The sequence below is a fragment of the Pyrus communis genome, chromosome 15, assembly GCF_041283825.1.
Source record: "Pyrus communis isolate YQ-2024b chromosome 15, ASM4128382v1, whole genome shotgun sequence".
NCBI lineage: Eukaryota > Viridiplantae > Streptophyta > Magnoliopsida > Rosales > Rosaceae > Pyrus > Pyrus communis.
In genome coordinates, this window is record NC_142579.1 from 12,317,127 (window position 1) to 12,342,788 (window position 25,662).

General features: G+C 37.9%; 1 non-coding gene and 1 pseudogene across 1 annotated transcript; one reads left to right on the plus strand and one right to left on the minus strand.

Annotated features, from left to right (window-relative positions):
- The window catches only part of LOC148690527 (uncharacterized), a 191,562-nt pseudogene that overhangs the window by 65,854 nt on the left and 100,046 nt on the right, over positions 1-25,662 (plus strand).
- Positions 7,823-7,894, minus strand: TRNAD-GUC (transfer RNA aspartic acid (anticodon GUC)). The gene has a single exon. It is a non-coding gene; the product is annotated as a tRNA-Asp (tRNA).

Genomic DNA, 25,662 nt, shown 5'->3' on the forward strand with positions numbered 1-25,662 from the left:
GACTTGTGGGGAATGTTTTGGGTTGTCGTATGCAATCATCCAATTCAATAACGTTAGGAAGATTTGAAGGTTAATTTAAGCGGACCTAATTAACCCGGGGTGATGAGTTTCATAAGTTTATACGAAATTAAATTAAATGAACAAATTAAAACAGAATGTAAATATGAAATTGATGAAATAGAATGGATGAATGCTAGCTAAGGGGGTCATCTCCACATATGTTACACTTGCATAATAAAAAGATTTCCAATTGCATTTCAATAAATTATGAAACTCATCACCCCGGGTTAATTAGGTCCGCTTAAATTAACCTTCAAATCTTCCTAACGTTATTGAATTGGATGATTGCATACGACAACCCAAAACATTCCCCACAAGTCCCCTACATGATTGCATAATAGAGATACAAGCAAGAATCATTACGCTCTATGAAGATTATAAGTGTTGACGAGGCATTCGTTACTATGATTGCATGAAACTCGTGCCAAGAATTCATTTAACGCGATTGTTTATAAGCAACCTCCACTACTTGTGAATATAAGTTCATAACGATTAGGTGAAACTCACTTATATTCTAGCGTCATATTCATGCATGAAAATTAAGCGTGCACTCTCAATAAACATACATAAATAAGTTATCAATCAAACGGTTAAACAAATTGAATTCACAACTTATGAAACGCAATTAGAAGTAATCAAATCAAAATGCAAGCATAAACATTTATTTCGAATTACCCCCTAGCTAAAGGGGGTTTAGTTCCTCATAACTTTGAAATCAAAGAAACACCTAAACATTCCAACAACTCAAACTTGAATTGTATGAACGTTTAGGCACTCTTCTCTTCCATTCCTCATACGTACAAAACAAAGAGAATTGAATTTAAACTTTGAAATCAAAGAAACACCTAAACATTCCATCAACTCAAACTTGAATTGTATGAATGTTTAGGCCCTCTTATCTTCCTCGTTGTTGTAGCACAAGGTCTAAGGTGAGGTTTGGGGGATTATGGAAATGGTAGAGGAGTGGTGGAAATGGAAAGATGGTTTTTGGATTCTAAGGGAGACTCACGGCTAAGAGAGAAAGGGATGTGTTTGTGGTGTGTTGTGTATGAAAATGAGATGATTTTTGTGTATGAATGCATGGGTTTTTATAGGGGGAATGGGAGAATATGTGGGTGATTGTTTAAGAGTGAATGTGGTTGTTATGATTGAGAGTGCATGTGGATGAAATGATGAAGTAGGAAGGTGGAAATGCATGTGTTGAATTGGTGGTGCAATGATGAAAGAGTAAGTGCATGTGTGTGTGAATGGTGGTGCAATGATGAAAGAGTAAGTGCATGTGTGTGTGAATGGTGGTAGCTAGGGTGAATTATGATGAATGCATGTGGAATAAAGATGGAGAAGGTGGTGTAATGATGAAGGATTAAGTGCATGTGTGTGTGAATGGTGGTGCAATGATGAAAGAGTAAGTGCATGTGTGTGTGAATGGTGTTTCTTGATGATTTTGGGGTTGTGATGCATGTGAATGCATGTGGCTAAGGGTTGTTGATTGGGCTAGAGGTTTTGCATGGCTCAAAGGATTGTTTGATTGGGCTAGGCCCTTTGTTTTATGTCCAAAGTGCATACAAGGCCTTCAAATTCGTCCAACACTTTGGCTCCAAGCAAATGCAATCCAATCCAAGCCCAATTTTGCTCCAAAATGCTCCAAAATGCATCTTTTTGCTTCCTTAGCCATATGAACCTAAAAACACACGAAAATGGCTTAAACTACTAAAACAACTATGAATTAACAACATAGATGCACGAAAACAAGCTAAGTAAGTCGCATGAATATGCTCTTATCAAATACCCCCACACTTAGCTTTTGCTAGTCCTCGAGCAAAACAAAACAACAAAAGAAACCAAAAACAAAACAAAACGAACAAGTAAAACACAACCTAAACCTTCCAACAAACGTCTCAGGGATTTCCAATGCACATGACAAGTTAAAAATCATTATTCCCACAGTTTTTAGCCATCTTTACACTTAAGTACATTCTTACTCATAGTCACCACATACTAGTTCACAATTAAGCATTTAAAACCATGTTTTGAATGTAGTAACATGCCTTAGAGAATTCCCTCAATTCCTTACTAGAATGCACTCTATTTTCACATAGATTTTCTGACTACACATCCTACACTAGTTATATGTGAGAAGATTGATGTAAACATGTAGACGAACACTCACATATGTTATAACAAGGAAAGCATTTTCTGGATTTACGATAACGACATGAATATGATCTCATGAATGGAATGCTACTACTTAGAATGAGAACCAGTGATTCCATAAGCTCATATCAATTCCAAACTCCACATTATTGAACACATAACGATCAAGATAGAAGTCAAAGGGGTGTAACGGGGCTAAAGGTGTTTGGCTAACAAAGAAGGTATATGGAAAACAAAGGTTCTTTTGGTCTCCCCCGAAGGTCTGAGCTTATCCCTTTTATCTGTTTCTTTGTTCAATCTGTGCAGGAGTGGTCCCTTCTCTGGAAGTGTATCAACCGTTGAAGATGACTACTCGAGAGCAACGCTAGGTAAGCAATCAGGAATAGGTTCCAGGCAGTTGGCTCCAGATCGGAAGACTGACTCCAAGTGCCGGCTGATTGCTTCTTTTACTTTGCCATGCGAGTAAGAACAAGGACAAAGAAAAAGACAGGGAAAAAGCATGATATGAGATACTTTTGCTTTTGACCTTGATGATATGAGATACCTTTGCTTTTGAAGAAGCGGTGAATGAATCAGCGTATTTCAATCTGCCGTTTCCTCCTGGGTCATCTGTACTCCAGGCATCTGGTATCATCTTTGGGGAAGAAGAAAGAATTGAGTATTTCGAAAGGCTTTGCTGGGAGTGCTCCCTCAGAGGTGAGGAAGAGTTGGGCATTTTCTTCAGGTTTTACCTTGCCAAAAACAAAATGAAGGTCGACATATATAGAGATAATAGCAAGTGGTGGTACTTTTTACCCTTGTCGACAAACGTTTTGATCCCGCAAATCCGTCTTTTTGAAATAGTGGCGCCTCTTCGATCTTTGAATACGCCTCTTCGATTTCTGAGCAGGCGCCCCTTCGATTTCTGAACGACGCCCCTTCGCTTTCTGAATGACACGTGGTAGTGCAGATGCGGCTCCTTTTGACAAAGCTGCACGCGTTTTCAGAAAAGCAGAGAAAGCGTCGCCGAACTTTGCGCTTGTCGGCTAAAGAGGTGTAGTTGCGATGATGGCCTCCACGTGCGTCTTCTGAAAAGCCGAGAAAGCGTCGCCTAAATTACGCCGGAAATTCCGGCTTTTTGAATTGGTGGACGCGTCGCCTTGGCTTTTTTATTGAGCTATTGATCACCACAACAAACACACTCTGAAGAAAATCGACTCCGGCCCTTTGAAATTTAACTCCATCCCTTCTCTTTGAACACTTTTGAAAAATGGCAAACTCATCGAAGCTTAGCTTGGAATTGAGCCTTAGCAGTGATACGGGCGCGCCGCGTCAAGGTAACGTATGGCGCCCTTCTTTCTTTTCTTCTAACGGTCCTCTCACAGGTGAAAACTCCGTGATGCAGGACGCCACAACAGCTACAATAGTAGCTAGGAACCTCCTCACTCCGAAAGATAGTAGGCTGCTGTCAGGACGGTCCGATGAGTTGGCCGTTCAAGAGTCCCTCGCACTTAGTGTTCAGTGTGCGAGTTCTGTGTCCAACATGGGCCAACGCCTGCTTGCCCGCTCCCGTCAGGTGGAATCATTGATGGCAGAGGTGGAAAGTCTCAAGCAGGAGATCCAGCAGCTGAAGTATGAGAATAGAAGTTTGCACGTGCTTGCAAACAACTATTCGACGGGCATGAAGAGGAAGCTTGATGAGTTGCAAGAGTCTGAAGGTCGGATTCACAGTGACCGTCAAAGGTTCTCGTCTTTCCTCCAGAGGCACCTTTTTCCTGGCTCATCCAGCGCTTGGCCAAGTATTGAGGCCTGGAATGCTCTATCTTCGATGCCTCCCGTTCCGATGCCTTCTGCTCCTATGCCTTCTGTTCCTACGCCTTCCGCTCCGATGCCTTCTGTTCCTACGCCTTCCGCTTCTGCGCCTCGTAGTGGGGCTTCACGCAAACAACCTTTGTGAAGCTCCACCTTTCTCCATGTTTAGTATCTTTCTTTTTTTTTTTTTTTTTTTTTTTTTTTTTTTTTTATTTTATTTTATTTTTTTATTATTAACATAAATAAAATCAAACGGCATGGAATTGGTCCTTGAATGGAAGGTGATACTTGAAGTGAACCGGCATTGGTTTGAATTCTAGTGTAGGTGCCTGATTCAAAAAAAATAGCAAGTTAGTATAAAATCTAATGGAATTTGGAATTAAAAACTTACTTGTTTTGTCCGATAAGAACTCAATGACAAACACCACTCCTTTGAAAGTTTCAGGGATATTGGACTTGGCCAGATTGCAAGTGATGGTTATGACTTGTCCAATGTCATCAAATTCAACTTCTTTGGGCATTGTTGTCTCAAGTATATCCTCTTTGATGAATTCATGAAATTCCCTACTTTGCACCTTTGGAAGGTCTTCCAAGATGTCTTTTTCACTTTCTTCTTCCTTGGAATTCATGAACCTGCAAGGAATAGGGATATTAGGTGGAATGGGGTTAGAACTAATTGGAACAACCTTACTTGAATTAGATGGCGTAGGAGCAATAAGTGCTTCCGGCAAAGGTGCTTCAAATTCTCCTTTCGGATTTACAATGGTTGAACTAGGGAGTTTGCCTTGGTCGCAAAATTGTCCTACGAACTCCGCTATCTGCCCAATTTGCTTTTCCAAGTGGTCCAACCTTTTGTCTTCTTGTCGAGCCTCATTGTCTTGATTTTGTGAGCCCTGCACCAAACAAATTAATTCGTTAAGCTTTTGATTATAATCTATTGACGAACTTAAATTTGGTTGGGCATATTGAATATGAGGTTGTGGTGGCTGCCAATATCCTCCTTGTTGAGCATTTTGAGGTTCCCACCACATAGAGTTTGATTGATCACTCCAATCCGAATTGTAAGTATTGGAAAACACGTTATTCCTTGATTGAAGATTAAATATATCAACTCTTTGCATTTGGGACCTTTCCATGAGTTGTGACAAAAGAGAAGTATTATCAAGTGCCATCAAGTACTTGAATTCAACAAACAAAACACAAATAAAAAAAAACTAAATCTAAAATATATAACAGAAACAAACAATCCAAGGGATTAGCAAATTTTCTAATCCCCGGTCCAGAACGATCCCTACTTATACATATACTACAATTTGACAAAAAGAGGGTTTAATTTGTGCGCGTATAATTCTCGCATCAAATTTTGGCGCCGTTGCCGGAAGCACTTATTGCTCCTACGCCATCTAATTCAAGTAAGGTTGTTCCAATTAGTTCTAACCCCATTCCACCTAATATCCCTATTCCTTGCAGGTTCATGAATTCCAAGGAAGAAGAAAGTGAAAAAGACATCTTGGAAGACCTTCCAAAGGTGCAAAGTAGGGAATTTCATGAATTCATCAAAGAGGATATACTTGAGCAAAAGGAAGGGCTTTGTGACCTGATTTGCAAGCTGTGAAAACAAGAAAAAAAACGCTCAAAACACATGCCATATGTGGAAATACCATTTACATCAGATTTGAGCCATTTAACTTACCTTAAATACTTACCTTGTTTGTCATCCTCTCAGCCATATTTTAAAGTAATGAAAACCTGATTTGGAGGTGGAAAATGAGGAAACAAAGTTCAAAACAAATGCCATTCTCTTTGAATCAGATTCTAGCCTTTTATACACACTTCATTCCAACCACTCCACATGCATTTCCAACCCACATGCACCTTTAATCATTCAACCATGCAGCCACACATTCACCCACATGCATTTCCACCCACATGCTCTCCCAATTCATCATTGCAGCCACATATCCATCCCACTTCATCATTTCAGTCACCAAAACACCCACATGCATTCCTAATCACCCTTCCACACAACTTGCCTTCATTCATTCAGAAAATACATCCCTTGCCATGGCTTTCCACCATTCCACACCATCATTTCAGCACATGCACTTCCCCCTTTCTTTAATCCATTGCAGCCACATGCAATTCCCACTCCAGATTTTCAGCCATCCCAATTCATCATTGCACATCAACATATTTCAGCACACTCCACATGCATTTCCACAATCACATTCACTTCATCATTGCACCACAAATCAGCCACACATTCACCCACATGCACCCTTTCATTTCTGTCAAAGCACATGCACTCCCACCCTTTAATCACATGCACAAATCAGCCACATGCATCTCCCATCACCATTTCAGATTTCCACCAAGTTCCTAGCTGTCATGTTCCCCCCATTTCACCTATAAATAAGCATCCATTGCATTCATTCTCATTCACTCTTCCATATTCAGAAAACCATCTCATATACACATCCATTCACGCCAGAAATTCATGCTCTCTCTCTAACACAGCCATACTTCACCATTCTTCATATTTTCTGCCCAAAAACACTCCTTGCCTTCCCCTACATCCATCCCTACCCTAAACACATCATTCTACATCATCCATAACCCCCAAAACTCACCAAAACCCCTTGTGCTGCAGCAACTAAAGGAGAAGAGGCCTAAACGTTCATACAATTCAAGATTGAGTTGTTGGGATTTTTAGGTGTTCTTCATTCTTGTTTTCAATGTTTACCTTGTTATTACTATCTAAGTTTGTTGTAATCATGAGTGGCTAAACCCTTAATTAGTTAGGGGAAAATTTGAAGCCATGAACATGTTTGAAATATGAATTGATTTCTTCCAATTGTGATTTGTTAAGTTATGATTGCAATTCAATTATCATGTTTATTAAAAACTTGTTTTTGTATGTTGATTAGGGATGCATACTTAGTCTTCATGCATAAACTCGATGCTAGTTTATAAACGAGTTTCACCTAATCGTCACAAGTTTATAAACATGAGTAGTGAAGGTTGTTAGTCACAACCGCGTTAATTGAATTCTTGGCAAGAGTATCATGCATTCATAGTTACAATTGCCTCGTCAACACTTATAATTCTCATAGAGCATAATGATCTCTCATTGTATCTCTTCTATGCATTCATGTTGAGAACCATTGGAGAATGATTTGAATTGTCGCATGCATCATCCAATTCAATAACATAAGGAAAATTTGAGAGTTAATTAGTGCATCACGGTTAACTTGGGGTGTTGAGCATCATAGATAATGAAAAGCAATTGGAGAATCGATTCATATATAAATGTGTCATGTGTGGAGAATGGACCTCTAACTAATCCATCCATCATCTTGTTTCTCAAATCCGTTTATACAATCTGCCTAGTTTATTAACTTGTTTTATTTAATTTAATTTCGTCAAAACCTTAATCCCCCTTTACTTTAGTGTCCAACTTAGTTAGAAAGTGTCTTAGTTTGTGTTTTTAAGTGTTTTGATTCAATTTGTTACACAAATTCGTCCAAATTCACCAAAGTGCTCAAAACTGCCCAGAAAGTGATTTTAAGGCAGTTTTGAGTGTTTTGGGTGATGTTTGAGTCTTTTGGTTTGTTTTAATGTTCTAAGTGTTTAGTTTTGCATTCTTTGAGTCTAGTAAGTGTTTTATATTGTGTTCTTACGTTTTTGAGTCAATTTCACATTGATTAGCATCCCTAGTTAATCCCCGGTCTAGAACGATCCCTATTTGCTCATTTACTACAATTGTCATCCATAGGGTTTAATTTGTGTGTTTAACTATTTTCGCATCAAATTTTGGCGCCGTTGCCGGGGATCGAACCCGGGTCACCCGCGTGACAGGCGGGAATACTTACCACTATACTACAACGACAATTGTAGCACAAGGTCTAAGGTGAGGTTTGGGGGATTATGGAAATGGTAGAGGAGTGGTGGAAATGGAAAGATGGTTTTTGGATTCTAAGGGAGACTCACGGCTAAGAGAGAAAGGGATGTGTTTGTGGTGTGTTGTGTATGAAAATGAGATGATTTTTGTGTATGAATGCATGGGTTTTTATAGGGGGAATGGGAGAATATGTGGGTGATTGTTTAAGAGTGAATGTGGTTGTTATGATTGAGAGTGCATGTGGATGAAATGATGAAGTAGGAAGGTGGAAATGCATGTGTTGAATTGGTGGTGCAATGATGAAAGAGTAAGTGCATGTGTGTGTGAATGGTGGTGCAATGATGAAAGAGTAAGTGCATGTGTGTGTGAATGGTGGTAGCTAGGGTGAATTATGATGAATGCATGTGGAATAAAGATGGAGAAGGTGGTGTAATGATGAAGGATTAAGTGCATGTGTGTGTGAATGGTGGTGCAATGATGAAAGAGTAAGTGCATGTGTGTGTGAATGGTGTTTCTTGATGATTTTGGGGTTGTGATGCATGTGAATGCATGTGGCTAAGGGTTGTTGATTGGGCTAGAGGTTTTGCATGGCTCAAAGGATTGTTTGATTGGGCTAGGCCCTTTGTTTTATGTCCAAAGTGCATACAAGGCCTTCAAATTCGTCCAACACTTTGGCTCCAAGCAAATGCAACGATGGGCAGAAACCAGTTCAAGAGTAAGCCTGTGGAATCACCAAGATAAAGCCTCAATGCAATTACCAAGGAGAAGATGGAATTTACACTCTATAACCAGATTTGCGTCTCTAAACTCTTCTCTTTGTTAATTACATTCTGCCCTGTTTAGTATGTTTAAGTGCTTTTTGTGTATTTACTTATGCTTTGTGTAAATCTATGCTTAAAACATTGAGGACAATGTTTGATTTAAGTGTGGGGGGTAACTAAGTATGTTGATGCAAATTCGTTGAATTTTATCACCCATAACTTCAAGTGTTGTTCCTTGCTGTTTTAAATGTTTTTAAGGTGTTTTTAAACTGTTTTAGTGTGTTTTGTTTTATAACTCCGAAAATCACATAAAAATTTGAAAAACATTTTTTTGAAAAGCCTAAAAAGAGTGTTTTGAGTTGTTTTTGTGTCTTAGGGTACCTTCCAACACAATGATAAGGATTTGGTTTGTAATTGCATGACTGTTAAAGAGAGTTATTAACATGGAGAAAAGTTTGATTTACTCTTGGTATATGCTTGGTTATGGTTATAATGTATGACTTCACATGCAATCATAAAAGAAAAATTCGTTTTTGTAACATGCTTGAAGGAAGGAACTCAAACAAACGCTACAACCCTGTGAGACTCGAGCCATTACCTTCTTTGGAGAGTTATTTTCTGTGATTCTTTGTTTTCTAAAGTTGTTGCATGATCTCATTATTCCTTGCTTGGTTGCTACTTAGAATGCAAGTGTATCATGATAGAACTAAATGCTAGAACTTATATCCGTTTCATTCAAAGCATGACATTGAATTGCATAACATATATCAAGATGAAGTTGTGTAGTTGCCACCATAGCCAAATAGCCTTACTTCCCATATTTCGTATATATTGTAAGTCTTAACCCCGTTGAGCCTCGTTTAACCTATTTTCTTTGCTAACCACATCACCCCTTACCTAGCCTAGATTAGGACCATCCGTACCCTTGTTCTTAAAAGATAGTGAGCATGACTTAAATGAATTCCTTTTGAGTACATTATGAAAGAAAATGAGTGTGGGGGAGAGAATGTTTTGTTCTTAAGCGTTTATGTATGTTTTGAGAGTCAAAAGAAAAGAAAAAAAAAATTGTGAAAAACATATGAAAAAGAAAAAAAAAAACAGAAAAGAAAAGAAAGAAAGGAAAAAGAACTTGTTCCCCCTTGTTGTTCAAAAGTTGAGTTTTCATTCAAAAGTGAATTCTACGTTAATTCAAATGCTTTGCTCGCTATTTCTTTAAGAACCTTTGTTTTCCATATACCTTCTTTGTTAGCCAAACACCTTTAGCCCCGTTACACCCCTTTGACTTCTATCTTGATCGTTATGTGTTCAATAATGTGGAGTTTGGAATTGATATGAGCTTATGGAATCACTGGTTCTCATTCTAAGTATTAGCATTCCATTCATGAGATCATATTCATGTCGTTATCGTAAATCCAGAAAATGCTTTCCTTGTTATAACATATGTGAGTGTTCGTCTACATGTTTACATCAATCTTCTCACATATAACTAGTGTAGGATGTGTAGTCAGAAAATCTATGTGAAAATAGAGTGCATTCTAGTAAGGAATTGAGGGAATTCTCTAAGGCATGTTACTACATTCAAAACATGGTTTTAAATGCTTAATTGTGAACTAGTATGTGGTGACTATGAGTAAGAATGTACTTAAGTGTAAAGATGGCTAAAAACTGTGGGAATAATGATTTTTAACTTGTCATGTGCATTGGAAATCCCTGAGACGTTTGTTGGAAGGTTTAGGTTGTGTTTTACTTGTTCGTTTTGTTTTGTTTTTGGTTTCTTTTGTTGTTTTGTTTTGCTCGAGGACTAGCAAAAGCTAAGTGTGGGGGTATTTGATAAGAGCATATTCATGCGACTTACTTAGCTTGTTTTCGTGCATCTATGTTGTTAATTCATAGTTGTTTTAGTAGTTTAAGCCATTTTCGTGTGTTTTTAGGTTCATATGGCTAAGGAAGCAAAAAGATGCATTTTGGAGCATTTTGGAGCAAAATTGGGCTTGGATTGGATTGCATTTTCTTGGAGCCAAAGTGTTGGACGAATTTGAAGGCCTTGTATGCACTTTGGACATAAAACAAAGGGCCTAGCCCAATCAAACAATCCTTTGAGCCATGCAAAACCTCTAGCCCAATCAACAACCCTTAGCCACATGCATTCACATGCATCACAACCCCAAAATCATCAAGAAACACCATTCACACACACATGCACTTACTCTTTCATCATTGCACCACCATTCACACACACATGCACTTAATCCTTCATCATTACACCACCTTCTCCATCTTTATTCCACATGCATTCATCATAATTCACCCTAGCTACCACCATTCACACACACATGCACTTACTCTTTCATCATTGCACCACCATTCACACACACATGCACTTACTCTTTCATCATTGCACCACCAATTCAACACATGCATTTCCACCTTCCTACTTCATCATTTCATCCACATGCACTCTCAATCATAACAACCACATTCACTCTTAAACAATCACCCACATATTCTCCCATTCCCCCTATAAAAACCCATGCATTCATACACAAAAATCATCTCATTTTCATACACAACACACCACAAACACATCCCTTTCTCTCTTAGCCGTGAGTCTCCCTTAGAATCCAAAAACCATCTTTCCATTTCCACCACTCCTCTACCATTTCCATAATCCCCCAAACCTCACCTTAGACCTTGTGCTACAACAACGAGGAAGATAAGAGGGCCTAAACATTCATACAATTCAAGTTTGAGTTGATGGAATGTTTAGGTGTTTCTTTGATTTCAAAGTTTAAATTCAATTCTCTTTGTTTTGTACGTATGAGGAATGGAAGAGAAGAGTGCCTAAACGTTCATACAATTCAAGTTTGAGTTGTTGGAATGTTTAGGTGTTTCTTTGATTTCAAAGTTATGAGGAACTAAACCCCCTTTAGCTAGGGGGTAATTCGAAATAAATGTTTATGCTTGCATTTTGATTTGATTACTTCTAATTGCGTTTCATAAGTTGTGAATTCAATTTGTTTAACCGTTTGATTGATAACTTATTTATGTATGTTTATTGAGAGTGCACGCTTAATTTTCATGCATGAATATGACGCTAGAATATAAGTGAGTTTCACCTAATCGTTATGAACTTATATTCACAAGTAGTGGAGGTTGCTTATAAACAATCGCGTTAAATGAATTCTTGGCACGAGTTTCATGCAATCATAGTAACGAATGCCTCGTCAACACTTATAATCTTCATAGAGCGTAATGATTCTTGCTTGTATCTCTATTATGCAATCATGTAGGGGACTTGTGGGGAATGTTTTGGGTTGTCGTATGCAATCATCCAATTCAATAACGTTAGGAAGATTTGAAGGTTAATTTAAGCGGACCTAATTAACCCGGGGTGATGAGTTTCATAATTTATTGAAATGCAATTGGAAATCTTTTTATTATGCAAGTGTAACATATGTGGAGATGACCCCCTTAGCTAGCATTCATCCATTCTATTTCATCAATTTCATATTTACATTCTGTTTTAATTTGTTCATTTAATTTAATTTCGTATAAACTTAAATCCCCCTTTACTTTAATGTCAATTTAGTTAGAAATCATTTTAGTTTGTGTTTTTAAAAGCATTTTGAGTCTTTGGTTTGTCTTAGTGTTTTAAAGTTTAGTTTTACATTCTTTGAGTCTAGTTTAGTGTTTTATATTGTGTTTTTACGTTTTTGAGTCAAATCCAAGTGATTAACAATCCCTCCTAATCCCCGGTCCAGAACGATCCCTACTTATACATATACTACAATTTGACAAAAAGAGGGTTTAATTTGTGCGCGTATAATTCTCGCATCAATTAATCAATTCATATTGCAAATATAATCATGGTTTTGATGCGAAAATTAGTTAAGCACACAAATTAACCCTCTTGTTGTCAAATTGTAGTAAGGATGCAAGTAGGGATCGTTCTGGACCGGGGATTAGGAGGGCTTGCTAAAACCTCTAAACTGACTTAAAAACATAAAAACAAGGTTAAAAACGTTCACAAAGACTCAAAGGACTCAAAACAAGTTCAAAAGACTCAAAACTGCCTAAAAACACTAACTAGGCAGTTTCTGACCTTAAACGCAATTTTGGACGAATTTAAGATTCTAGGTTGAATTAAAACACTTTAAAACACAAACTAAACAGATTCTAAACACTATAGAACAAGAAAGTAAAGGGGGGTTTTGATTTGAGGAAAATTGAAATAACAAAACAAGTTATAAAACTAGGCAGATTGTAAAACGAATTTTGAAAACAAGATGATGGATGGATTAGTTAGAGGTCCATTCTCCACACATGACATATTTGTATATGAATCGATTTTCCAATTGCTTTTCACTAACTATGATGCTCAACACCCCAAGTTAACCGTGAACAGCACTTTTTTAACTTTCAAGTTTTCCTTAAGTTATTGAATTGGATGGGAATGCGCATACAACAACTCAAAACATTCTCTAAAAGTCCCTTACGTGAAAAGCACAATAAAGGTACAATCAAAGATCATTAAGTTTCATGAAAACTATAAGTATTGACGAGGCAATTGTTACTATGAAAAGCATGAAACTCTTGCCAAGAATTCAATTAACGCGGTTGTGACTAGCAACCTTCACTACTCATGTTTATAAACTCGTAACGATTAGGTGAAACTCATTTATAAACTAGCATCGAGTTCATGCATGAAAACTAAGTATGCATCCTTAATCAACATACAAGAACAAGTTTTGAATAAAACAGATAATTGAATTGCAATCACAACTTAACGAATCACAATTGGAAGAAATCAATTCATATCTCAAACATGTTCATGGCTTCAAACTTTCCCCTAACTAATTAGGGGTTTAGCCACTCATGATTACAGCAACCAAAGAAAGTAATAACAAAGTAAACATTGAAAATAAGAACGAAGTACACCTAAGAACACTCCAAGCTGCGAGCATGAAATGTTCAAGGCCTCCTTCCTCTCCTAATTGCTGCAGCACAAGGGTTTTTTGTGAGTTTTGGGGGTTATGGATGATGTAGAACGATGGAATTAGGTTTGGGATGGATGTAGGGGACGGCAAGGGAAGTTTTTGGGCAGAAAATATGGAGAATGGTGAAGTATGGATGTGTTAGAGGGAAGGGATGAATTTCTGGCGTGAATGGTGAATGAATGAATGTTTTGTGGCTGCAACAAGGAGGTTTATTAATAGGATTTCAGGAATTAAAACCCTAGGTTATTTAGGTAATCAGAAATTAAGTCAAAAGCTCTTTGAAATAGGAAATCAAATCAGAAATTTAAGGGAAAGTTGTGAATAGGTGCGGCAAGGGAATAAAACACAAAAGGAATGTGTTTTAATGCAAGGAAATAGGAAAGAACTATCTCCCTTGCACGGCAAGGGTTTGTAAGGAAAGGGATGCTTTTTATTTCTGGAATTAGGCAAGAATTTTGGTATAGAAAGGGTATGTGAGTTATGGCTGAGCTAGGTATGAAAGAGGAATGTGTTTAAATGGTTTAAAATAGGGAACAAGGCCTCTCCTTGCACGGCAAGGAAGAGGAAAGGTCAAGGGAAGTGCACGGCAAGGCTTTTAAGAAAAGGATTGTGACATAATCTTGCAGATTTTGGGAGAGAAAAGGAAGGTAACTCACGGCACAATTCTAGACATGTCTAGGGCTTCTAGAACATGTGATTTAGGCAACCAACATTATTTGGAAACTTGCACAATTGGAAACCTTTCAAGAATAGAAACTCCCCATAATGGAAACTGGTTTCCAAATCTTGATTCCTCCCTCTTCCTTCGATTCTAGGCTCACTTGGTCTTCAATTTCGTCCAACACTTTGGCTCCAAGCACAAGCTATCCATCCTTAGCCCAAAAATGCTCCAAAAGGCTCCAAAATGCACTTCTTTGCTCCTTTAGCCCTTAGAACCTGAAAACATACGAAAATGGCTTAAAAGACTTAAATAACAACGTAAATGCACAAGAACAAGCCAACTAAGTCGCCTAAATACGCTCCTATCAGGTTTCAAAGTCTCCCCTAGCCAAAACAAAATTAGTTCCTCATGTTTACAACAAAACAAAGAGAATATAAATTAAACATTGAAAACAAAGATTGAATACACCTAGAAACGCTCCAGGTGGCTCCTTCTTCCTTCCTTGCTGCCAACAATGGGGATTTGTGTGAATTTAGGCTCTTAAGGTGTGGTGGATGGTGTGGTGTGAATTTGTGGTAGAGGATGGTGGTTTTTGAGTGTTGTGGCATCATGTATTTATAGGGTGAAGGGAAGGCACGAATTTGGGCTGAAAAGGAGAGGAATTAGGACTCCAAATCACCAAAGAACAAGGATACTTTCAATCAGATTCCAAGGTGGACAAGGAATGGTCCTTGTGGCAGATTCTAGAACTTCTAGAAGGGTTACATGTGGAATAAACTTAATGCACGAAAATAGGGCTTCTAGAACTTGATATTTAGGTGATTTAATGTGAAAAGGAGTCCTCTTTGAAGTTGGAATTAAGGTAGGAAATGATTAGGATAGGATAAGATAAGATAATGTTAGAGTTAGGAAAGGATAAGGTTGGTTAGGATAGGATAAGATAAGGTTGGATAAGATTCCTTATTTCTTGTTATTTCCTTATCTTCTTTGCATTTGGACTTCTTTCTCCAGATTTGTAGCCTTTCCTAGCCCTTCTTGACTTCAATTCCGTCCATCCTCTTTGCTCCATTGTTAAGCTATCCAATCCATGCCCAAAACTGCTCCAAATAGCCTCAAAATGCACTTTTTTGCTCCTTTTGCCATTAGGACCTAAAAACATACGAAAATAGCTTAAAAGACTAAAATAGATAGTAATTAAGTAACTAAATGCAAGGAAACAACATAACTAAGTAGCATAAATATGCTCCTATCATCCACACATGATACATTCAAACATAAATTGATTTCCAGTTGCTTTTCCGATAAACCATGAACCTCAACACCCTAGATTAACCGTGACATCACTAATTAACCCTCAGATTTCCCTTAAGTTAGTGGATTGGATGACATCATACGACAACCCAAAGCATTCTTCAAAAGTCCCCTACTCATCATCATAATAGAGATACAATCAAGGATCATTACATTCAATGGAAATCATAAGTATTGACAAAGCACTTGTAACTATGACATCATTATACTCATGCTAGGAATTTACTTAACATAATTGTGAAAACAACCTTAACTACTTGTGAATATAAGTTTGTGACGATTATGTGAAACTCCTTTATATTCTAGCACCAAATTCAAGCATGCAAATTAAGTAGGCCTCCCTAATCGACACACAAGAATAAGTTATCCATCAAACAGTTAAGTAAATTGCATTCACAATTTATGAAATCACAACTGGAATTTATCAATTCATATTATAAACGTAATTGATAGGAGCATATTTATGCGACTTAATTGGCTTGTTCTCGTGCATTTATGTTGTGTTTCTTTAGTTTTTTTAGTGTTTAAAGCCACTTTTGTGTGTTTTCAGATTATAAAGCCAAAGTGTGCAAGAAGATGCAAATTGGAGTCTTTTGGAGCAAAAGAGGAATGAATGAGTTGAAGACTTGAAGAAATATGAATTCCTAATCGAAGATGGAGTCCTACTCACATGAGGATTCCTAGAACAACAAGGATTCCTACTTGAAGTAGGAAAGTTAACCCTAGGTTTCCCATTTTGGTAACCTTTCCTAATCTTAAACGTCCGTATTTTCCAGCCACTTTGAAGGCCTTGTATGCACTTTAGGACACAAAACAAAGGCCCTAGACCCCTTAGGGACCTTTGTAATGGGTTTCCCCTTCTCCCCATCCCTTGACGTGCAAGGGGGGGGGCAATTATGTCCTATTTTATGCACTTAAACACATGTCCCTTTCTAAATAAAACCCTAGCCGCACATTGCAGCCAATTCCCTTTTAATTTCTTATTTAATTTCCTAATTCTAGAAGCCTTTGACTTAATTTTAGTTAACCAAAATAAGCTAGGGTTTTAATTTTTGAAACCCTATATATTCTAAGCCTAGCCGCACCCTAGCTCGATTGAATTAATCATTCAGCCACTTCTCACTCCCTTGCCGCAGCCGCCATCACCCTAATACCTTCAATCCGCCACTTTTCCATCGATTCCAGCAACCTCCCATCTCTGCCGCAACCATTCCTCTACTCCAGCCACCATTCTACACCTCTATACACCACCCACACCCCTTGCCGCACCACCATATCATCCTAACTCCCTTCCTAAACCAAAATCACATCCAAAAACCCCCAAAAACCTCTCTACCGCAGCAAGGAGAAGAAGAAAGAGGAGCTTGACGTGCAGAAATTCAAAGCGGAATTGTTGGGTGTTTTAGGTGTAATCAATCTTTTATTCTCTATGTTTAATTTCAATTTTGTTTCTCTTTCTGTGAACATGAGAGGCTAAATCCCTAGTTAGCTAGGGGGTGATTCAAAACCATGTTTATGCTTGCAATATAAATTGATTACCTTCAGTTGGAATTTCATGAGTTGTGGATTCAATTTGTTTAACTACTTGATTGATAACTTATTTGTGTATGTTTATTGAGAGTGCACGCTTAGTTTTCATGCATGAATATGATGCTAGAATATAAGTGAGTTTCACCTAATAGTTACAAACTTATATTCACAAGTAGTGGAGGTCGCTTATAAACGATCGCGTTAAATGAATTCTTGGCACTAGTTTCATGCTCATCATAGTAACGAATGCCTCGTCAACACTTATAGTTTTCATGTTGCTTAATGATCTTCGATTGTATCTTTATTGTGCTTGTCACGTAAAGGACTTTTGGAGAATGTTTTGAATTGTTGTATGCGATGTCCCATCCAATTCATTAACTTAAGGAGAACTTGAAGGTTAATTTAAGCGAACCTAATTAACCTGGGGTGTTGAGTTTCATGATTCATCGAAAGACCAACTGAAAATCATCTTGTATGCAAGTGTAACATGTGTGGAGAAGAACCTTCTAGCTAGCATTCCATCCATATTTTCATCAAATTCGTATTTACAATCTGTTTTAATTACAATCTGTGCTCTTTGTTTTAATTTTGTCAAAACTAAATCCCCCTTTACTTTAGTGTTCAATTTAGTTAGAAAGTGTCTTAGTTTGTGTTTCTAAGTGTTTTGATTCAAGTTATAACCCAAATTCGTCCAAATTAGGTTAGGTGTTCAAAACTGCCCAGATTGTGTTTTTAAGGCAGTTTTGAGTGTTTTGTTGCTGTTTTGAGTCTTTTGGTTTGTTTTAGTGTTTTAGTGGTTAGTTTTGCATTCTTTGAGTCTAGTTTAGTGTTTTTAACCTTTGTTTTACGTTTTTGAGTTAGTTTTCAAGTGATTTAGCAATCCCTCCTAATCCCCGGTTTAGAACGATCCCTACTTATACATATACTACAATTGTCAAAAGAGGGTTTTAATTTGTGTGCTTATATATTTCGCATCAGTAATCATGGTTTCAAAGCATCCCTAAGCTAAAGCGAGTTTAGCCTCTCATGTTCATAACAAAACAAAGGAAAATAGAATTAAACATTGAAAACAAAAGATAGATTACACCTAAAAACGTTCCAATACTCCACTCGAATGCACAAACGTCCAAGGCTTCGTCTTCCTTCTCTTCTTCCTTGCTAATTCACGGCACAAGAGTCTAGGGTGGTTTTGTGGATGATTTTCTGGGTTTTGAATGGATTTAGGAAGGTAGGGTGGTGCGGCAAGGGTTAAGGGAAGTATGGAGGTTTGGATGAAGGTATGGAAGTAAGAGAATGGTGGAAAGCTTGATGGAAGGCTGCGGCAAAGGTTGGTTTTCTGAGTGAATGAAGGCAGGTTGTGTGGAGGGGTGATTAGGGTTCTATAAGGGTGAGGCATAGGGTTTTATATGGAAGAAAGAATCCTAAGGCTTTATTACTTAGTTTAGGAAAGGAATTAACTCCAAATCCTTAAAGAATAGGAAACACAAAGTCAGAAATTAAAGGGAAAGGGAAGTAACTTGCGGCAAAGGAGTCCCAGAAAGGGAATGTGCTTTATTTCTCAAATTAGGCAAGGATTTTTCAATAGAAAAAGGGATGTGAGTTATGGCTGAGTTTGATATGAAAAAGGAATGTGTTTTAATGCTTTAGAATAGGAAAGAAGGCCCTCCCTTGCACGGCAAGGAAGGGGAGCACTAAGGGATGCTGATGCGAAAATAGTTAAGCACACAAATTAACCCTCTTGTTGTCAAATTGTAGTGAGGATGCAAGTAGGGATCGTTCTGGACCGGGGATTAGGAGGGCTTGCTAAAACCTCTAAACTGACTTAAAAACATGAAAACAAAGTTAAAAACGTTCACAAAGACTCAAAAGACTCGAAACAAGTTCAAAAGACTCAAAACTGCCTAAAAACACTAACTAGGCAGTTTCTGACTCTAAACACAATTTTGGACGAATTTAAGATTATAGGTTGATTCAAAACACTTTAAAACACAAACTAAACAGATTCTAAACACTATAGAACAAGAAAGTAAAGGGGGGTTTTGATTTGACGAAAATTAAAATAACAAAACAAGTTATAAAACTAGGTAGATTGTAAAACGAATTTTTGGAAACAAGATGATGGATGGATTAGTTAGAGGTCCATTCTCCACACATGACACATTTGTATATGAATTGATTTTCCAATTGCTTTTCATTAACTATGATGCTCAACACCCCAAGTTAACCGTGATGCACTAATTAACCCTCAGACTTCCTTATGTCATTGAATTGGATGATGCATGCGACAATTCAAATTATTCTCCAACGGTCCTCAACATGAATGCATAGAAGAGATACAGTGAGAGATCATTATGCTCTATGAAAATCATAAGTGTTGACGAGGCAATTGTAACTATGAATGCATGATACTCTTGCCAAGAATTCAATTAACGCGGTTGTGACTAGCAACCTTCACTACTCATGTTTATAAACTTGTGACGCTTAGGTGAAACTCGTTTATAAACTAGCATCAAGTTCATGCATGAAAACTAAGTAGGCATCCTTAATCAACATACAAAAACAAGTTTTGAATAAAACAGATAATTGAATTGCAATCACAACTTAACAAATCACAATTGGAAGAAATCAATTCATATTTCAAACATGTTCATGGCTTCAAACTTTCCCCTAACTAATTAGAGTTTTAGCCACTCATGATTACAGCAAACTCAGAAAGTAATAACAAAGTAAACATTGAAAACAAGAACGAAATACACTTAAGAACGCTCCAATCTGCGAGCATGAAACGTTCAAGGCCTTCTTCCTCTCCTAATTGCTGCGGCACAAGAGGTTATTGTGAGTTTAGGGGGTTATGGATGATGTAGAATGATGGATTTAGGTTTGGGATGGATGTAGGGGACGGCAAGGGTTGGTTTTGGGCAGAAAATATGGAGAATGGTGAAGTATGGATGTGTTAGAGGGAAGGGATGAATTTCTGGCGTGAATGGTGAATGAATGAATACTATGTGGCTGCAACAAGGAGGTTTATTAATAGGATTTCAGGAATTAAAACCCTAGGTTATTTAGGTAATCAGAATTTAAGTCAAAAGCTTTTAGAAATAGGAAATCAAATCAGAAATTCAAAGGAAACTACCTAAAAGTTGCGGCAATGGCATAAAACACAAAAGGAATGTGTTTTAATGCAATGAAATAGGAACGAACCATCTCCCTTGCACGGCAAGGAAGAGGAAAGGTCAAGGGAGGTGCACGGCAAGGCTTGCATAGGAAATAAGTAAGTGTTTAATTCCCCAAATCCATTCTAAGAATCAGGAATTAAGTTAAATCCCTTTAGAATAGGTAATTGAAATCAGGAATTAGGGGAAAAGGCTAAGTCTTGCGGCAAAGGGAGGAAACGAAGGGGAAAGTGCAATTAAACTTGCAGATTTTGAGTGAAAGGGAATTTATAGGTGTGGCTAAGACTTTTAAGAAAGGGATTGTGACATAATCTTGCAGATTTTGGGAGAGAAAAGGAAGGTAAGGTGCGGCACAATTTAGGACATGTCTAGGGCTTCTAGAACATGTGATTTAGGCAACCAACATTATTTAGAAACTTGCACAATTGGAAACCTTCACAAATGGAAACTCCCAATAATGGAAACTGGTTTCCAATTCTTGATACCTCCTTCTTCCTTCGATTCTAGGCTCACTTGGTCTTCACTTTCGTCTAACACTTTGGCTCCAAGCATAAGCTATCCATCTTTAGCCCAAAAGTGCTCCAAAAGACTCCAAAATGCACTTCTTTGCTCCTTTAGCCCTTAGAACCTGAGAACATACGAAAATGGCTTAAAAGACTTAAAGAACTAAGAAATAACAACGTAAATGCACAAGAACAAGCCAACTAAGTCGCCTAAATATGCTCCTATCAAATTCCCCCACACTTAGCTTTTGCTAGTCCTCGAGCAAAACAAAACAAACAAAGAACATGAAATGAGACAAAACGAGCAAAACACAACCTAAACCTTCCAACATTTGCCTCAGGGATTTCCAATGCACATGAGATGTTAAAAATCATCATTCCCACAGATTTTGGTCATCTTTACACTTGAGCACATACTTAATCACCGTCACCACTTACTAGTTCACAATTGATCGATTAAAACAACATTTTGAATGTAGTAACATGCCTTAGAGAATTCCCTCAAGTCCTTACTAGATATGCACTCAATTTTCACTCAGATTTTCTAACTACACTCCCTATACTAGTTATATGTGAGAAGATTAATGTAGATATGAAAACTAATACTCAAATATGTTTTAACAAAGAAAGCACTTTTCTAGAGTTATAAGTGAATGTATGAATATGATCTCATGAGAGGAATGCTACTACTTAGATGCAAGAACCATTGACACCATATGCTCATATCAATTCCAAACTCCACATTATTGAACACATAACGATCAAGATTGAAGCATAAGGGTTGAAACGGGGCTAAAGGTGTTTGGCTAACAAAGAAGGGATATGGAAAACAAAGGTTCTTAAAGAAATAGTGAGCAAAGCATTTGAATCAACTTAGAATTCACTTTTGAATGATAACTCAACTTTTGAACAAAAAGGGGAAATTTAGACAATTTAGGGCCAGATTTGGTATTTTGGACCGTTTCTTCAACATTCAATACTTAATCACTCATTCTTACATCTTTTCAAGCTCTTTTTCCTTTCTTTCTTTCTTTCTTTTCTTTTGAATCTCAAAACATACATATAAACTTAAGAGCAAACATTCCCTCCCCCACACTCATTTTCTTGCATAATGTAACTCAAAAGGAATTCATTTAAGTCATGCTCACTATCTTTTAAGAACAAGGGTGTGGACTGTCCTAAACTAGGCTAGGTGAGGATAATGTGGGTTAACAAAGAATAAAGGCTAAACAAGGCTCAACGGGGTTAAAGCTTACAAAATATACGAAATATGGGAAGTAAGGCTATTTGGCTATGGTGGCAACTACACAACTTCATCTTGATATATGTTATGCAATTCAATGTCATGCTTTGAATGAAATGGGTATAAGTTCTAGCATTTAGTTCTATCATGATACAATTGCATTCTAAGTAGCAACCAAGCAAGGAATACTGAGATCATGCAACAACTTTAGAAAACAAAGAATCACAGATTATAACTCTCCAAACAAGGTAATGGCTCGAGTCTCACAGGGATGTAGCATTATTATGAGTTCCTTCCTTCAAGCATGTTACAAAAACTGATTTTTCCTTTATGATTGCATGTGAATTCATAAATTATAACCACAACCAAGCATAACCCAAAGAGTAAATCAAACTTTCATCCATGTTTATAACTCTCTTTAACAGCCATGTAATTACAAACCGAATCCTCATCATTGTGTTGGAAGGTACCCTAAGACACAAACACACAAAAACGACTCAAAACACTCTTTTTAGGCTTTTCAAAACATGTTTTTCAAATTTTTATGTGATTTTCGGAGTTATAAAACAAAACACACTAAAACACTCCAAAACAGCTTAAAAACACTTTAAAACAGCAAGGAACAACACTTGAAGTTATGGGTGATAAAATCCCACAAATTTGCATCAAATATACTTAGTTACCCCCCCCCCCCCACACTTAAATCAAACATTGTCCTCAATGTTTCAAGCATAAAGTCACACAAAACACAAGTAAACACACAAACATCAACTAAACAACATTGATAGGAGCATATTTATGCTACTTAGTTATGTTGTTTCCTTGCATTTATGAAGTTAATTACTATTTATTTCAGTCTTTTAAGTTATTTTCGTATGTTTTTAGGTCCTAATGGCAAAAGGAGCAAGAAAGTGCATTTTGAGGCTATTTGGAGCATTTTTGGGCATGGATTGGATAGCTTAACCATGGAGCAAAGAGGATGGACGAAATTGAAGTCAAGAAGGGCTAGGAAAGGCTACAAATCTGGTGGAGGAAGTCCAAATGCAAAGAGGATAAGGAAGAAGCAAGAAACAGGGAACCTTATCCAACCTTATCCAACCTTATCCTATCCTAACTCCAACATTATCCTATTCTATCCTATCCAAATCAGGTTAGGAGTTAAACCTAGCTAATTAGAGGGAATTAAGTACACATTTAAACACCTAAATCAGTTTCTAGAAGCCTTATCCACTCAAATGCCGCAAGAACACCATTCCTTGTAGGTTTAGGAATTGCAATCCTTTTCCTACACAAATATCATGTATCCTTGGCCCTTTAGGTTTTGGAATCTGCCCTAAACCATCCCTTCTAGAAACCTTATCTCATCCCTCTAAACATGCCGCACCAAAACCTTCTAGAATCCCTAAATTCTAGCCAAAATCCCTATTCCAATTCCCATTTGATTTCTGCCTTGAATTAACCCTTTTTCAATGGGATTGTGCAATCCTTTTCCTTCACTAAGTGTGCCTAATTAAGCCTATATAAACAGCCCTATGCCGCACCATTCATTCATTCACTCACACATTCATTCATTCATACTTTCATCCATAAAACACCACAATCCATTCTACACCACCCTAGTGCCGCAAGTAAGGAAGCAAGGAGAGGAGGACTTGTGCAATCTGCCATCCAAGGAGGGTTCGAAACCTGCCATTGGAGTGTGGAGAGTTTCTAGGTGAATTCTATCCTTAGTCTTAGTTCAATGTTTAAATTTAATTATCTTTGTTTTGCGAACATGAGGAACTAACTTCTTTTTAGTTAGAGGAGAATTTGAAGCCATGATTATATGTTTTATATGAATTGATTACGTCCAGTTATTATTTCTTAAGGCATGAATGTGATTTGCTTATCTAAGTTATTAAAACTGGTTTATTGATAGGAGCATATTCATGCGACTTAATTAGCTTGTTCTCGTGCATTTAAGTTATTAAAACAGCCCATACCAAGATTGACATGGCCAGGGGAGCCTTAACTATGGAGTTTGGTGGTGATACGATTAACTTTAAAGTTTCTGAATCCATTGAGAATACTAATGATGTTCGTTCTTGTTTTGCCATTGGTACAATTAAAAATATAGGGCAGGAACGTTCAACACCAATCAAGAAGGATGCGTCTAGAACCACCATCGAGGAAGGAATTGAAGGAGAGCACAAGGAAGGCAAATGCTCGATGCTTCGGCGGGAGGTGCATTGGTGGACAAAACTCCTATGTCAGCCAAGACCCTAATTGCAAACCGTGCTCTAAATGCACAACAATATGAAGGACTTGGGCAAAGGGACCCCCCACGGCAACACTTGAATGAGGTAAGTTCTCAATCCGATATTCAATCTCAGATAGCTAATCTTACTTCTATTGTGTCTCAGATGGCCGAAGGAATGAAGATACAAGGACCGATTGTATGTGGTGTATGTTCTATCCAAGGACACCCTTCGGAAAAATGCCCTCAATTGATTGAGAATGGGGGATGGGAGAGTGCAAATGCCATTGGATTTCCGAGCCACAATCAACCAAGGAATGATCCATATTCCAACACATACAATCCGGGTTGGAGAGACCATCCAAACTTCAAGTGGAGGGAACCTCAACAACCTCAACAACAAGGAGGCTTTAGACAACAACCCCCGGGGTTCTACACCAAGCCATTCGGCCCCAATCCAAACCAAGCACAACCTGCCCAAAACAATCAAGGTACGTCGTTGGGCAATGAAACACTTCTTAAATTACTTACCAATTTGTCTCAGGGGCAAGAGGATCAAACCAAAGCCATGCAAAACCAAGACAAAAGGGTGGATCACTTGGAGAAACAAATTGGGCAGATTGCGGAATTTGTAGGACAATTCCGAGACAAAGGCAAGCTCCCTAGCTCAACCGTTGTCAATCCAAGGGGAGGGTGCGAATCTGCCAAGGCAATCATGTTGAGAAGTGGTAAGGAGGTCGGAACCACCTCAAGGCCATCCAAAACAAGTCAAGAAGAGGACATGTTGCTGCAAGAAGAGGAGGAACAAGCAAAGAAGGCCACGGCAAGGGTGAAAGAAACTTTGCCGCAGCCCCCTATTGTGCCAAAACCGTCCAACACGCCTAAGGTAAGTCCAAATTCGACTTTGTCAAGTTCTATTCCACTAAACGTGCCTTTTCCTCACAGATTTTTGCAAACAAAGAAGGAGGAGCATGAGAAGGACATTCTTGAGACGTTTAGGAAAGTTCAAGTCAATATCCCGCTCCTAGATGCCATAAAGCAAGTGCCCAAATACGCTAAGTTCTTAAAGGAATTGTGCACTACAAGGAAGAGGGCGTCACATAAAGAGGTAGTAAGGGTAAGTGAGAACGTTTCCGCTGTTTTACAAAGAAAGTTACCACCAAAGTGCAAAGATCCAGGTAGCTTTACAATCCCTTGTATTATTGGTCAAACTAAGTTCGAACATGCTATGTTAGACTTAGGAGCTTCAATTAACGTCATGCCATACTCTATTTATGCTTCAATGAACCTTGGTGACTTGAAAAATGATGGTGTGATTATTCAGTTGGCCGATAGATCTAA